The sequence below is a fragment of the Diceros bicornis genome, chromosome 9 (assembly GCF_020826845.1).
Source record: "Diceros bicornis minor isolate mBicDic1 chromosome 9, mDicBic1.mat.cur, whole genome shotgun sequence".
NCBI lineage: Eukaryota > Metazoa > Chordata > Mammalia > Perissodactyla > Rhinocerotidae > Diceros > Diceros bicornis.
Genome location: NC_080748.1, coordinates 29,616,156 through 29,631,262, shown reverse-complemented (window position 1 = coordinate 29,631,262; position 15,107 = coordinate 29,616,156). Strand labels below are relative to the sequence as shown.

Below are 15,107 nucleotides of genomic sequence, written 5' to 3'. Positions count from 1 at the left end.
ACCCAATTGTTTCAGGCTTTGGAAGGTGGTACAAACCCCCTATGTGGGTCTTTGAGAAGCACAAGTCTTCTGCAGCTGACAAGCCCTGCCGCCCACCGGTCCACACACACAGTCAACACAGTCCTGCCCCGTGTGCGCACCCCGACCTCCCCAAGCGGACCCAGTCCCTCCATGGCAGGAGCCCCACACACTCTGCCACCGCCCCACACTCTCCACCCGCTCCTTGTGGACACCCTGCCCTGCTAAAGTTGGCTCAGTTGCCAGGCTGCAGAGAATCCAGTCACCAATCTATGCAGGCCCACAAGTTGCCTGAGGGCTTGTTGTTGAGTGGGGCCAGTCTCTAGGGTGGGCTGCCTGCCCTGGCTGAGCTGAATTAAATTGGTGCTCTAGCGGGTGGGGCAGACCCTGGGCTAGCAGGCCTCAGGGAGAACTCCAATGGCGTCTGTGTTAGCACGCCCACACCAGGCCACAACAATGGCTGCCGCCAATGTCCCAGTCCCTGGAGAGGTCTCACCCCTCATCGAGATGCACTCAGGGCCTATTAGGTGAGTCTCTTTTGGCCAAAGCACTGTGCACCTTTCTTTCTGGTGATTTTAGGTTGCCTTCTGTAAAGGGTGAGTTTGCATGTGGGCCCTTTAAGAGCCGGTTTTAGTTTCTTTGTGAACTGGGTTTTCTGGGGGTGCTCCCCAATGTTTTAGTAGCAGGCACAGTCAGATATTATGCCACTCGTCTCGATTGTGCTGGGTCCACAAAATGCCCACAGCGGGGGTGCTCCCGGCTCAGGGCCCCGCTCCTCCAGGGAGGCTGCGTACCTGTGAGCTGCTCCCGGCGGCCGTGAAGCTGGCAGCTGGTGAAGGCGGTGTTTTTCCTCTCCAGAAGGGAGTTTCTGGCTCTTCTACCTCAGTTAGGATTGTCCATTGTTGCAGGAGTTCCTCTTATCCAGTTTTCAGTTCTGTCTCAGGGGTAATTTTTCCACGAGTAGTTCTAAATTGGCTGTGTCCACGGGAGGAGGTGAGTTCAGAGTCTGCTTATGCTGCCATCTTGACTTCTCAAAAATGATTTAAATACACCAATTAAAGGACAAAGATTGTCAGAGTGGAAAAAAAAAATGACCCAATTATACGATGTCTGAAAGAGACTCACCTCAAATATAACAATATAGGAAGGTTGAAAGTAAAATGATATAAAAATATATATGATGCAGACAATAAGCAAAAGGAAGCTAGAGCTATCTGATATTAATATGAATAAATAAATAAATATCAGATAATGTAGAATTGACAGTAAAAGAAATTACCAGGAAAATAGTGTTATTACACAATGATAAGAAGGTCAATCCATGAAGAAACAGAGTTGTAAAATATGTGAAGCAAAAACAGATAAAACTGAAAGGAGAAATAGAAAAATTCACAACTGTAGTTGAGGACTTCAACAAAGTTGATGGAATAACTAAAGAGAAAATCAGCAAGGATATAGAAGAATTCAACATCACTCAACCAATCACTATTATAGAACACTCTATAATACCCAATAATATGATATTCTCTTCAGGTAATTATAGAACATGTACCAAGATAGAACATACAATGGACCACCAAACAAACTCAACCCATTGAAGAATTTAATCATACACAATATGTTTCCTGACCACAAGGAGTCAACCTAGAAATTGGTAACAGAAAAATCTCTAAATACTTGGAAACTCAACTGGATAATTCTAAATAATCCATAGATTCAAGAGAAATAAAAAAAATTGAATTGAATTAAATGGAAAATATATCTAAATTTGTAGGATGCAGCTAAAGCAGTACTGAGAGGAAAATTTATAGCACTAAATGCTTACATTAGAAAAGGGGGGGGGGCCGGCCCCGTGGCTTAGCAGTTAAGTGTGCGTGCTCCGCTACTGGTTGCTTGGGTTTGGATCCCAGGCGCACACTGATGCACCGCTTCTCTGGCCATGCTGAGGCCGCGTCCCACATAGAGCAACTAGAAGGATGTGCAACTATGACATACAACTATCTACTGGGGCTTTGGGGAAACAAAAAAAAGGAGGAGGATTGGCAATAGATGTTAGCTCAGAGCCGGTCTTCCTCAGCAAAAAGAGGAGGATTAGCATGGATGTTAGCTCAGGGCTGATCTTCCTCACAAAAAAATAAATAAATCAATCAAACTGTTAAAAAAAAAAAACAACAAAAGAAAAAGAAAAGGAGGAAAGTCTCAAGTCAATAATCTAAGCTTACATCTCAACATATTAAAAAAAGAACTAAATTAATCCAAAGCAAACAAGGAAATGATAAAAATTGCAGAATTCAATCAAATAGAACACAGTAAAACAATAGAGAAAATCAATGAAACAAAGGGCTGGTTCTTTGAAAAGATCAATAAAATTGACCAACTTCTATCAAGACTGACAAAGAAAACCAGAGAAAAGCACAAATTATCAATAAAAGGAATAAAACAAGAATATCACCACAAGCATTACAAACATCAAGGGATAATAAGAGAATACTTAGAACCAACTCTGCACACACAGATTTGACAACCTACATTTTTCTGTGAATCTACAATTATTTCAAAGGAAAATCAAAATACATGGGAACAACTTTTGAACAGTTTATAGACATCGATTTTAAAATGGTAATTAAGTACATGAAAAGATGCTCAAAAACATTAGGCATAAGGAAAACTCAAATTAGAATCACTGGTCATCCAAATGATCCCAAATATGTTTACATTATTTATTTAGATTATCATTGAAATGAATCAAAATTTAAATAAACTTGTAATTTTTTGTGGATTACTGATTTAGGAAGCCTTCTTTTCAGGAAAATTCTACTACTCTAACCAACTACTCCTCAGTCTTTGATTTCCTAGTTCCCCTTGGCTCATATTTTTACACAGCCCTTTGGATTATTGAATCATAGTGGACTTCTTAAGCTTCTAGCTCAACAAGCCACCTGGAGGCTGCCTCCAGGATCTGATGTAAGGCCTTGTGCACTTGGACTTTTGAGGAAAAAGCCTCTGCCCCAAGTCCTGCCTCAACCTCCTGGCAGTTACTCTGAAAAGGTGGCCACCCTCAACCCTCAAGCCCTCTTCCTATCATTGCTCATGGCAAGCACAACCGCAACCAGGATTGATATTCGGTTGGTATGTACAAGTTGTTAATATATTAAACACAAGAGACATGCTAGCAATTAGTCTGAACCCTCTCATGCCTTTTTCTTAAACCAAGAGGAGGAAACAGAGAAACAAGAAAAATAAAAAATGTCTGGAAGGTAGTTTGTGTTCAGATCAAAGAATTATATAAATTGCCAGGCTAAAAATGTTTGGCATGTATTTAGGGAGTGGGAGACAATGGAGTTGGGGACAGAGCGAATGTTTTGTTTGTTTTTGGAGAAGAAATAATATGATTCGGCTTATATTTTAGGAAGATAAATCCATGGACAATTTCCCTGAATCATGAGTGGGCAAGTAATATTATTAGTTTGTGATGATTAAAAAGCATAACCAAACTTGATTCAGATCACTATCCCTGGAGAAAGTTTTCATAGAGAAGTAACTACCCCAATCCAGATGTCCTGTGTCATAAACATATCCATTCTTGCCATTTATATCTCTGGAAACGATAAGTAACCTATTAGATCCTTTGAAAGTATCAAGGTGAGAGGGTTGTAAATGATGAGAAATAGGAAGGATTTGAAGGAGAGATCATACACAGAGAAGGCCATACTGGTCTCATCTAGAGAATGAATCAAGAACAGAAGAAACAACTCTTCCTACATTTTCCAAAGCATTAAAAGCTGTATTAAGTGGTTTCAGCTTGGGTGGCGTATTCTTGCTTCTAATAACATAACTTGGGCAGCAAGATTTAAAATGTCCTCACTCTGCCTTGGCTCTTGAAAACAATTGATAGTAAAGATGACATGAATGTGAAAAGGTCAATTTCTAAGTATTTGCTTTTGCATTTGCTATATTATGAGAGAAAAGTTTTATTAGTTGATAAATATGTTCAAAAATATTTGTCAGGTTTAGAAAATTAAATCCATCTCTTTCCTACTTGAATTTGGCTTTGGATATTTCTAGCATTACTATATTACTGACATCATTATGAAATTTATGAGTCTGCTAGCCCAGGGTTTCTCAACCTCAGCACTCTTAGTATCTTGAGTCTAATATTTCTTTGTTGTGACACTCTCTCTTGTTCATTGTAGGATGCTTACCAGCATCCTTGGTCTCTAAACATTAGAGGACACTGTCACCCCCTCCCAGTTGTGACAATCAAAAATATCTTCAGACATTGGCAAATGTCTCCTGGGGGACAAAATTTCCCCTGATTGAGGACCTCTGTGCTAGGCCAATCTACCTGAGAGGCAGAAAGGCCTCAACTAGGACTGAGGTACAGATAATTAGATTAGAAGGAGATTTGACATGAAGAGCTGGCTCCATGAAAACAAGGATCTTTCTGTCTTCCACACTGCTTTACCTCCAGAGTGCTTCAACAGTGCTAGGTAGCACATAAGTGCTTGATAAATATTTGTTGAGTGAATGAATGACCCATCTGAGAGAAGATGTTGGAGGAGAGAATTAGATAGAGACATAAAGTGATTATTGCTCATAAATTTTTGTCAAAGCTCTCAGTAGATAAGTTCTTACAAGAAAATTAGAGGCAATCTATTTTAAGGTCAGATTGATGAAGAGATCATCAGCTGAAGTTTCCAGAGGGGAGAGTTGAAGTAATAACAACTGACCTTTGAAAGATGGGAAACTTCTTCACAGACATCCATAGACTTCCATGAATAGACTATATTGCTAGTCACTCACTTCAAAGGCTTTGGGATTGTAGTCAGACTTTGACTGCCAAAAATGTTTGGGGATAATGTGGATAATCTAATGAGTCTACTTTGTTAGAAAGACTCCATCAGGGATGATCCTTATACCAATCAATATTTAATGATAAATTAAGGGAGACACGATGTCTGAAACATAATGACAGTAATTTTAAAAATCTATCTTGATGTGAGGTATATCTGTACATTCAGGTTTATTCTAGACACAGCGGCCTCCTGTAATTCTTTCCTTTAAAAATTGAAAAAAAAACCTTAATTACCTTTTTAAATTAATTACTTGTTCCTTAGAGATTATTCCCAGTCATAGACTTCTCAATTAATGGCATACATTTAAAAAAAATGCCCTTCTAGTGAATTGAAATGAGTACATTATATTAGTTCAGAGATAATCTAATACAAAATTTTGGATATTAGAAATCATAACTTATACTCTTCTAAGCCACTATACTGAATCAGATTAACTTTGTGAAATTCCCAGATCAAAGTCCAGCCTATGTGCTAGACCAAAGTTCATTAGTTCATCCAACCAATATTGATTGCTACCCCAGTCTGTGCCAGGTACTATTCTAGGTGTTTGAAATGCAAAAGCAAAAAAAAGCAGATAAAGAATCTTGCCTTGCTTATATTCTAATTGAGAAAGCAAATAATAACCAAAATCATAATAACTAAGTAATTTGTATCTAGATTAGAGAGTAATAACTCTTTGGAATTAAAGAAAAAGCCAAGCAGTAGAAGAGGTAAAAACCTCACTGTGAGAGAAAAGGGAAATTATAAAAGGGTGGCCTGGAAAGGTCTCATGGAGCACTTGAGCAAAGATGTAACAGTGAAGCAATTACCCATGGTACTCTTTGGGCATAGAACATTCCAGAAGGAGGGACCATTAGTGCCAGTCCCTGAGGTGGGTGCATGCCTGGCATGCTTGAGGTACAGCAGGGAGGCCAGTGTGGCTGGAGAGGAGTTAGGAAGGGCAAAAGGAATTGGAGATAAATCATACAGATGTGGAGCAGAGGAAGGTAGATTATTTAGAGTCTTGAAGGACTTTGACTTTTCTCCACCAAAATTTGGGAATCATTGTCTGGTTTTGAACGGAAGTATAACACGACTTGCTTTAAGTTGGGAAAGAATTACTTGGCTTCTGTTTTGGGGAAAGACAGGATTTAGGGGATGAGTGTAGAAGGAAGAAGACTAGGCAGAAGGCTGCTATAGTGATCCAGGTGAGAGATGGTGGCTAAATCTGTTTTTTTGATGAAATCTTGTTTTCTTATGGGAGATGAGGAGAATCAGGACAGTGTGTAAGTAGAAGTAGTGGTCTCCTGGAGAACTGATTCTTGACTCAGAGGGCCATCTGAGTCTGGTGAGTAGATCTTTTTCAGGGAGTAGGAAGGCCTCTGTGGGTTGAAAATCCGTCTATTTTATCTTGCTTGGACTATGGATCATGCACCATAATTCTTTCTCATGCTTTGATGCTTTCTGTTTGCAGTTAGAATGAACAAAACATCAATGAATAAGTAATTTTTCACATTTATTAAGTGTTTACCATGTTCTAAGCACTGTTCTAAACTTTATGTTTATTTTTTATATTCCTACAAGGTAGGTATTATGATTATATACATTTTTCAGATGAAGAAATAAAACCGAAGGGCCGGCCAGGTGGCGCAAGTGGTTAAGTGCGCATCCTCCGCTTTGGTGGCCTGGGGTTCATGGGTTCAGATCCCTGGCGCGCACTGATGCACCACCTGTCATGCCATGCTATGGCGGCATCCCATTTAAAGTGGAGGAAGATGGGCAGAGATGTTAGCTCAGGGCCAATCTTCCTCTGAAAAAAAAAAAAAGGAGGATCAGCATTTGATGTTAGCTCAGGGCTGACCTTCCTCACAAAAAAAAAAAACAAGAAATAAAACTGAGGCACACAGGGCCTGAGTATCTTGCTCATGGTTACAAAGTTCGTAAAAGGTAGAGGTGCAACTTGAAGACAGGTTGTCTGACTCATGGGCCCTCTAAATAACTGCTTCTCATATAATGTAATTTTTCAAAAGGGCAAATGATTGCTAAATGCCAAGTAAAGGCAATGTTTCTAAACTAAATAAAAAATAGCAGAATAAGACAACAACAACATAAAATCTGATATGGTCATTCAACTGAATAAATGAAAGAAGTAAAATGGATTTATTTAGGAACAGAGAAGATCCTCAAAGCCTGGGCCAGAGACTGAGCAGCCAAGTCCTTGGGTTCATAAATCAGAGGAGAGTTGTGGGCATCATCTAGCAGAGAAGTAGAAGGTATGCCATACGTGAAAGCAGGCTTAGCTCTCCCCAGAGTTGGTGCCATCATCCAACACTGTTCACAGACTCATTAGCTACACATTAACACAAAACCTCCTTTTGCCAAAGCATAAAAAGTATGCAAGATTTTTGTTTTCACTTAGAGCCTACTATATGCCAGGCAATTTGTTAGGTGCTAAGGATATCAATATGGCCATATTAGAGCCTCTATCTCAAGAAACTTCAGAGAATGTTATCTCATGTACCTGTTTATGTTAAAATTTGAAAATAAATATTTTTTGAAATGTATGAGATTTATTGTATTTACCTTTTCTTCTCTTTGGCCCAATATGAGAGTGAATAGGTTCTTTGACTGATACCCCATGTCCTAATATCCTATGATAGGAAATGTGGCTACTTGGGTCCAGGTCCGTGTACTGGGGTAACATTTCCAAATTTCCTTGAGCCCCTGATATGGCACAATAGGATACAAGCTGCTTAGCTCACAAAAGGACATGACCCTCCTTGTTCAGTTCTTCTCTGACCCATTCTCACCAAAATTCTCCCATCTGACCTTTTTACTGACCACTATCGTCAATAAAAATATGGAAGGAGTGGTCTCTACGGAAGAAAATATTACATAGAGGGAAAACCAGAGGCTAAGGACAGAACTTTGTGGAAGGCCCACTTTCAGTGTAATGAGAAGAGTGGACTGCAGGAGGATCAGGAACATATGGAGAAGAGTTAGTAAAAATGCACATTCATAGGAGCCAAAACCTTGAGTGTGCAAAGATTTTTGTTAGGCTAGGACTTGATTTCATTTAATAAGTGTTTTTCTTTTACTTTTGTTTAGTACATTTGAAGTTCTCCAAACTCTGAGGGGTCTGGGTCTTAATTAACTATTTGGTTCAGTTTCAGATTCAACTCATACTTACAAAGGATTTATTATATTCTAAGCATTTTTGCATACTTTCTAAATATTCTCCTAAAACCATGCTTTAGTTGTTCAATTCATTTGTATGTATCCTACTTTTCCATCTACCATCGCCAAGATGGTAAGGATCTGCTGAAACCACATGGAGCTAGACATGAACTCAAGACACCATCATTTCTCACTAACTGCCTTAAGCCGGGTATGCGATATCTCCATTTCACTCGTAAGTGGCTTTCCAGAGTTCTAGCTTCTTCTCCAATTATCAAACAGATTTACAAATGGAAATAAAAAAGTTCAAGGTGACGTTGGGAAAAGCACTGTTATGGTTACTTTTATATGGAAGGCCATTTAACCAAAGGACTAATAATTAAAGGTACACCAGCACCAACAATAGCACCAGGCAATAGAGAATATCTACATATTCTCTCTCAGTTTCTCTTTGTTTGGGAAAAAACAGAAGTACCAATGCTGCTTAAGGCATATATATAAATATCTTTAATTTGCACAACTTAAAGATTTCAAGCCTCTCCATGAAAAATATGGAGAACCAATAATTTGACTGGAGTTGCCTATATATGTGCTATAGGGAAGCTCTTTGGAAGAAATTTTTCTTTCTCCTTTGAAAATGTCATACTCTTCATCCATTTAGTATCTCAGTACAGAGTATCTTTATCATTAGTTTTACTTGCTTGGCCAAGAAATTAAGGCCCATGGAAGTTTGTTGGAGATTACAGTTCCCAGTAGAACAAGGTAAGGGATTAAAATTTTGAATTCTTAATTCTTGGTTCTGGGCAAAGGCTTGAGAGGTTATGTTTGCTTTTTAAGTCAGACAGAGAATCCTCTGTCACCTCCTCTCAAATTGCCAGTTTCAGCTATCAAAAGACACCAATGGGAATTTCTTCCCTAATCTGAGTCTATTCTCACAGAGTGTTAAAATAATAGTTTTCCAGGAACTTGAATATCCACCCATTTGAGATGAAAATTATTTTTATCCAGGGCTCTGTGCTCATTCAATTTGCATGTAGACCAAAAGTTATAATTAATGAAAGGCGAAATATCCTCTTTCAGTTTATAGACATTTGGTGCTCACCATCAAATAAAACAATATCCTAATTGATCATTGTTTCAGTGGAAAAAGATCCAAAGAATAGATAAATAAGAACCTGCTTGGAAATATCATTCAGATGGCTAGAACTGGAAGGGAAGTTAGAAAGCATCCAAACACACAAATATCTTGTGATGGACTCATTGATAGACTAAACATGGCTGAGGAAAAACTCATTGAATTGAAGTTACATCAACTGAAATTATCCAAATGAAACAAAAAGGGAAAATGAGGGGGTGGGGGACAGAACCTCCAAGAGTGGTAGGACAATACGAAATGGTTTAACGTATGTGAAATTGGAGTCCTAGAGGAGAAGAGAGATATGCCAGCAGAAAAACTATTTGAAGAAATAATGGCTCAGAATTTTTCAAAATAATGAAAGAAATAAAATTACATATCCAAGAATGCAGAGAACCCTAAGCACAATAAATATCAAAAGCAGAAATACGTTTTTGAAAAAAACAAAAATAAAAAGAATACAGTTAGATATGTCATAGTCAAATTGCTGAAAACCAAAGATAGAGAAAATCTTAAAAACAGACAAAGGAAAAAGATATTAACTATAGAGAAACAGAGATAAGAATTATAGCAGACTTCATATCAAACCTATGCTGCCATAAAACAATGGAGTGGCAGCTTTAGGCTACAAGAAATATTAAAGGAATTTCTTCAGGCAGGAGTATAATACTATGTGGAAATTTTGATTGAAATGAAAAATACTAGAAAGAGCATAAGTGAAGTAAAGATATAAAGATTTTCTTATATTTAATCACTTTAAAAGATAATTGATTATCTCAGGCAAAAATAGAAACAATTTACTGTGGATACTTTAATGTAAAATAGTATAATGTATGATAACAATAGTATCAAGAATGGGAAGGAGGAACTGGGATTATATTGTAAAAATCTTACACTAAATGTTAAGTGGTATAATATTATTTGAAAGTAGACTGTGAAACAAAGATGCATACTGTAAAGCCTAGACAGACGCTAATTTTTTATTAAAATGATAAAACTAAGAATCCATTAATGAAGATAAAATGTAATCATAAAATATACTCAATTAAACCAAAAGAAGGCAGATAAAAAGGGAAAAAAAGAAAAAAAATGATAGGACAGGGAGAAAACAACCAGCATGTGGGTAGATTTAAAACCAATTATATCAATAATTATACTACACATAAAATGATCTAAACACCCCAATAAAAAAGATAGACATTGTCACATTGGATAAACAAGACTCGACTATGTGTTGTCTATAAGAAACTCTTTTAATATAAAATAAATATGTTAAAAGTAAAACCACGTAGAAAATACACTATAAAAATGCAAATCAAAGGAAAGCTGGAGTGGCCAGATTACTATCAGACAAAGTAAACTTCAGAACAAGGAATATTACCAGATATAGTGTCATTACATAATGATAATGAGGTTCAATTCATCAAGAAGACAGAGCATACAAAACATATGTATGTACCTAATAACAGAGTTTCAAAATACATGACACAAAAGTGATAGAATTGAAAGGAGAAATAATTTCACAATTACAGTTGAAGCACTCCACACTATTCTTTCAATACTTGATAGAACAAGTAAACAAAAAAACAGTGACAATACAGAAGGCCTGAACAACAGTGAATCAACTTAGTCTAACTGACATTGTATGACATTCCATCCAACACGATCAAAATGTACATTCTTTTCAAGTACACAAGTGCATTCACAAAGATACACTGTGTTCTAAGCCACAAAGCAAATTTCAACAAATTTAAAATAATAGAAAGCATACAAATTACATTCTTTAACTAAAAAGGAATTAAACTAGACATCAATAACAAAAAGATATTTGTAATATGCCAAATATTTAGAAAACAAAAACGTTTTTCTAAATAACACAAGGGTTAATGAGAAAGTCACAAGGGAAATTAGAAAATATTCTGAATAGAATAGAGATGAAAACATAACATGTCAAAATTTGTAGGATACTACTAAAGTAGTATTTATTGGAAAACTTTATAACACTAAATGCTTATACAAGAATGCAAATCAAGGTTTTTAAATCAACAAGCTAAGCTTCCACCTTAAGAAACTATAAAAACAAGAGCAATTAAACACAAATAAAGCAGAAGGAAGGAAATGATGTAGATAAAAGGCAAAATCAATGAGTGAACTTCAGCATAGAAAACGATAAAGAAAACTAATGATACCAAAACCTGGTTCTTTGAAAAGATCAATAAAATTGATGAAACTCTAGTCAGACACATCAGGGAAAAAAAGAGAGAGGACATAAATTACCAATATCAGGACTAAAAGAGGAAATATCACCCTGGATCTTCAGACATTTAAAAGTTATATTAAGAGAATATTACAAATAACTTTATGTCTATAAATTCAACAACTTAGAAAAAATGGACAAATTCCTTGAAAAACACAAAATTCACAACCTGTTCCAGGAAATAGAATATGAGGGAACATTCCCAACATATTTCATGAGGTCAGCATTACCCTAGTATCAAAACTGAACGAAGGTATTTTGAGAAGAGAAAACTGTAGATGAACATCCCTCCTGAACAAAGATACAAAACCAAAACATTAGCAAATTGAAACAAAGTATTAGCAAATTGAAATTGGAAATATGTAAAAAATGATATTATTACATCATGACCAAGTGGGGTTTATCCCAGAGGTGTAAATTGGTCCAATGTTCAAAATCAATTAACATATTTCATATATTAACAGACTAAAATTAAATCTGAAGAACTCAAAGAAAAAGCATTTCATAAGATTCAATATCCAGTCATGATTTTTAAAAAAATCTCTCAGTTGGGCGGGCCCTGGGGCATAGCAGTTAAGTGTGAGTGCCCCCCGCTGCTGAGACCCGGGATTCGCAGGTTCAGATTCTGGGCGCGGACCGATGCACCGCTTGTCAAGCCATGCTGTGGTGGTGTCCCATATAAAGTAGAGGAAGACGGGCATGGATGTTAGCCCAGGGCCAATCTTCCTCAGCAAAAAGAGGAGGATTGGCAACAGATGTCAGCTCAGGGCTAATCTTCCTCACACACATACACAAAAAATCTCTCAGCAAACTAGGAATAGAAGGAAACTCCTCCAACCCGATACAGGGCATTTATGAAAACCTACAGGTAATATCATACTTAATCATGAAAAGCTAAATATTTTCCCCATAGTATTAGAGAAAAAAGCAAGAATACCTCCGCTCACCATTAAGCTGGATTTTCTAAGCTGGCTCTATTAAGGCAAGAAACAGAAATTAAAAAGACATACAGACTGGAAAGGTAGGTGTAAACTGTCTTTATTGTAGATAATAGGATCATGTACATAGAACAGCCCCCAAAATATACAAAAGAAAACTATTTAAAATGGTGAGTGATTTTGGCAAGGTTCCAGGATTCAAGGCCAATACACAAAATCAATGATATTTCTATAGACCAACAAAGAACAAGAGGAAATTGAAATTTTCAAAATAATTCCATTTATCGTAGCATCCAAAACCATAGTATATTTAGAGATAAACCTGACAAAAGATGTCCAAGATTTGTATGCTGAAAACTGTAAAATGTTGGTAAGAGAAATATAAGAAAAGCTACACAAATGGAGAGGTATTTATGGATCAGAAGACACAATATTGTTAATATGTCAGTTCTCCCCAAATAGATCTACAGAAATAACACAACTCCAATCAAACCCAGCAGGCTTTTTTTAGTTGACAAGCTGATTCTAAAATTTATAAAGAAAATGTAATAAAACACTAGACTAGCCAAAACAAGTTTGAAAAAGAACAAAGCTAGAGGACTTACTGTAAAGCTATAGTAATCAGTGTGGCATTGATATAAAAATATACAAAAAGATCAACAGAACAAAATAGAAACTCCAGAAATAGACCAACAAATATCTGGTCAATTGATTTTTGACAAATGTCCCAAGGCAATTCAATAGCGAAAGGATAAATCTTTCAACAAATTGTGCTGAAACAACTGGATATCCATATGCAAAAATACAAACCTCAACTCTTTTCTCTAACAATAAACAAAAAATAACTCAAATCATAGATCTAAATATAAGAGTGAAAACTATAAAATTCCAGAAGAAAACACAGGAGAAAATCTTAGTGACTTGGTGGTTGGTAATGATTTCTTAAATATGTTATGTAAAAAAGCACAAACTATAAAACAAAAGATCAACAAATTGGATTTTATCAACATTTTAAAAATTTGTTCTTCAAAAGACAAGGTTAAGAAAATGAAAAGAGAAGTCACAGACTTGGAAAAATATTTGCAGAACATACACTTCACAAAGGACGTGTATTTCAAATATACAAAGAACTCTTATAACTCAAAACAAACAATTTGATACAAAATGGGCAAAAAAATTTCAGTACGTGTGTCGTCAGGGATTGATTTTGAGATATGAGGTAGAGGTCAGGATATCTTCATGACCTTGGGATGGGGAAGATTTTGTATCAGTAGAAAAAGCACTAATGCTAAAGGAAAAGTTTGATAAATTATATTCAAATTAAGAACTTCTTATCAAAAGACACTATTAATAGAATAAAAAGTCAAAACATGGAGTAGAAGAAAATATTTTCAGTACATAGAACTAGCAGAGAGTGTGTTTTCAGAGCAGCCCAATAAGAAAAAGACAAACAACCCACAGAAAAACGGGCAATCAAGTTGAACAGGCACTTTCCAAAAACGAATATCCAAACAATCAACAAGCACATAAAAAGGTGTTCAAACTTATTAATGATCATGGAAACAGAACTTAAAATCACAATGATTTACTAAACACCAAAATGGCTAAAATTAAAGACTAACAATACCAAATATTGCCAATACACAAATTGGAACTCTCATACACTGTAAGCATATAAGTGTTTGACACTATCCACTAAAGCTGCCCTGTCACCCAGTGATTCCATTCCCAGAAACATGTACATATGCTCCTAAAAGTATGTACATATGTTCATTAAATAATATAAAATGATATTCAAGCAGCACTATTCTTTTTTAATGTTTTTTTATTTATTTATTTTTCTTATTATTTTTTATTGTGGTAACATTGGTTTATAACATTATATAAATTTCCTTATACATCATTATATTTTGTACATCATTATATTTTGATTTATGTATAGATTACATCATGTTCACCACCCAAAGACTAATTACAATGCCTAATCATCCTTTTCACACTCTTCCCTCGCCCCTTCCCCTCTGGTAGCCACCAATCCAATCTCTGTCTGTATGTGATTGTTTGTTGTTGTTTTTATCTTCTACTTATGAGTGCGATCATACAGTATTTGACTTTCTCCCTCTGACTTAGTTTGCTTAACATAATACCCTCGAAGTCCATCCATGTTGCCAAAAATGGCTGGATTTCATCATATCTTATGGCTGGGTAGTATTCCATTGTGTATATATACCACATCTTCTTTATCCATTCATTCCTTGACAGGCATCTAAGTTGCTTCCAAGTCTCAGCTATTGTGAATAACGCTGCAGTGAACACAGGGGTGCATGCATCTTTACGCATTCGTGTTTTCATGTTCTTTGGATAAATACCCAGCAATGGAATAGCCGGATCATATGGTAGTTCTAGTCTTCATTTTTTGAGGCATCTCCATACTGTTTTCCATAGAGGCTGCACCAGTTGACACTCCCACGAGCAGTGTATGAGAGTTCCTTTCTCTCCACATCCTCTCCAACACATGTTGTTTCCTGTGTTGTTAATAATAGCCATTCTGACGGGAGTGAGGTGATATCTCATTGTAGTTTTGATTTGCATTTCCCTGATAGTTAATGATGTTGAACATCGTTTCATGTGCCTGTTGGCCATCTGTATATCTTCTTTGGAGAAATGTATGTTCAGACCTTTTACTCATTTTTTAATTGGGTTTTTAGTTTTTTGTTGTTGAGATGTATGAGTTCTTTATATATTTT

The 15,107-nt window shown here is 36.3% G+C and overlaps 1 long non-coding RNA gene across 1 annotated transcript in view; it reads left to right on the top strand.

Annotated features, from left to right (window-relative positions):
• The first annotated feature begins 369 nt into the window (after window positions 1-369).
• LOC131410205 (uncharacterized) overlaps window positions 370-15,107 on the top strand; it is a 152,128-nt gene continuing 137,390 nt past the window's right edge. Inside the window, exon 1 of the long non-coding RNA XR_009221192.1 lies at window positions 370-545. This is a non-coding gene — a long non-coding RNA (uncharacterized LOC131410205). The remainder of the gene's footprint in view (window positions 546-15,107) is intronic.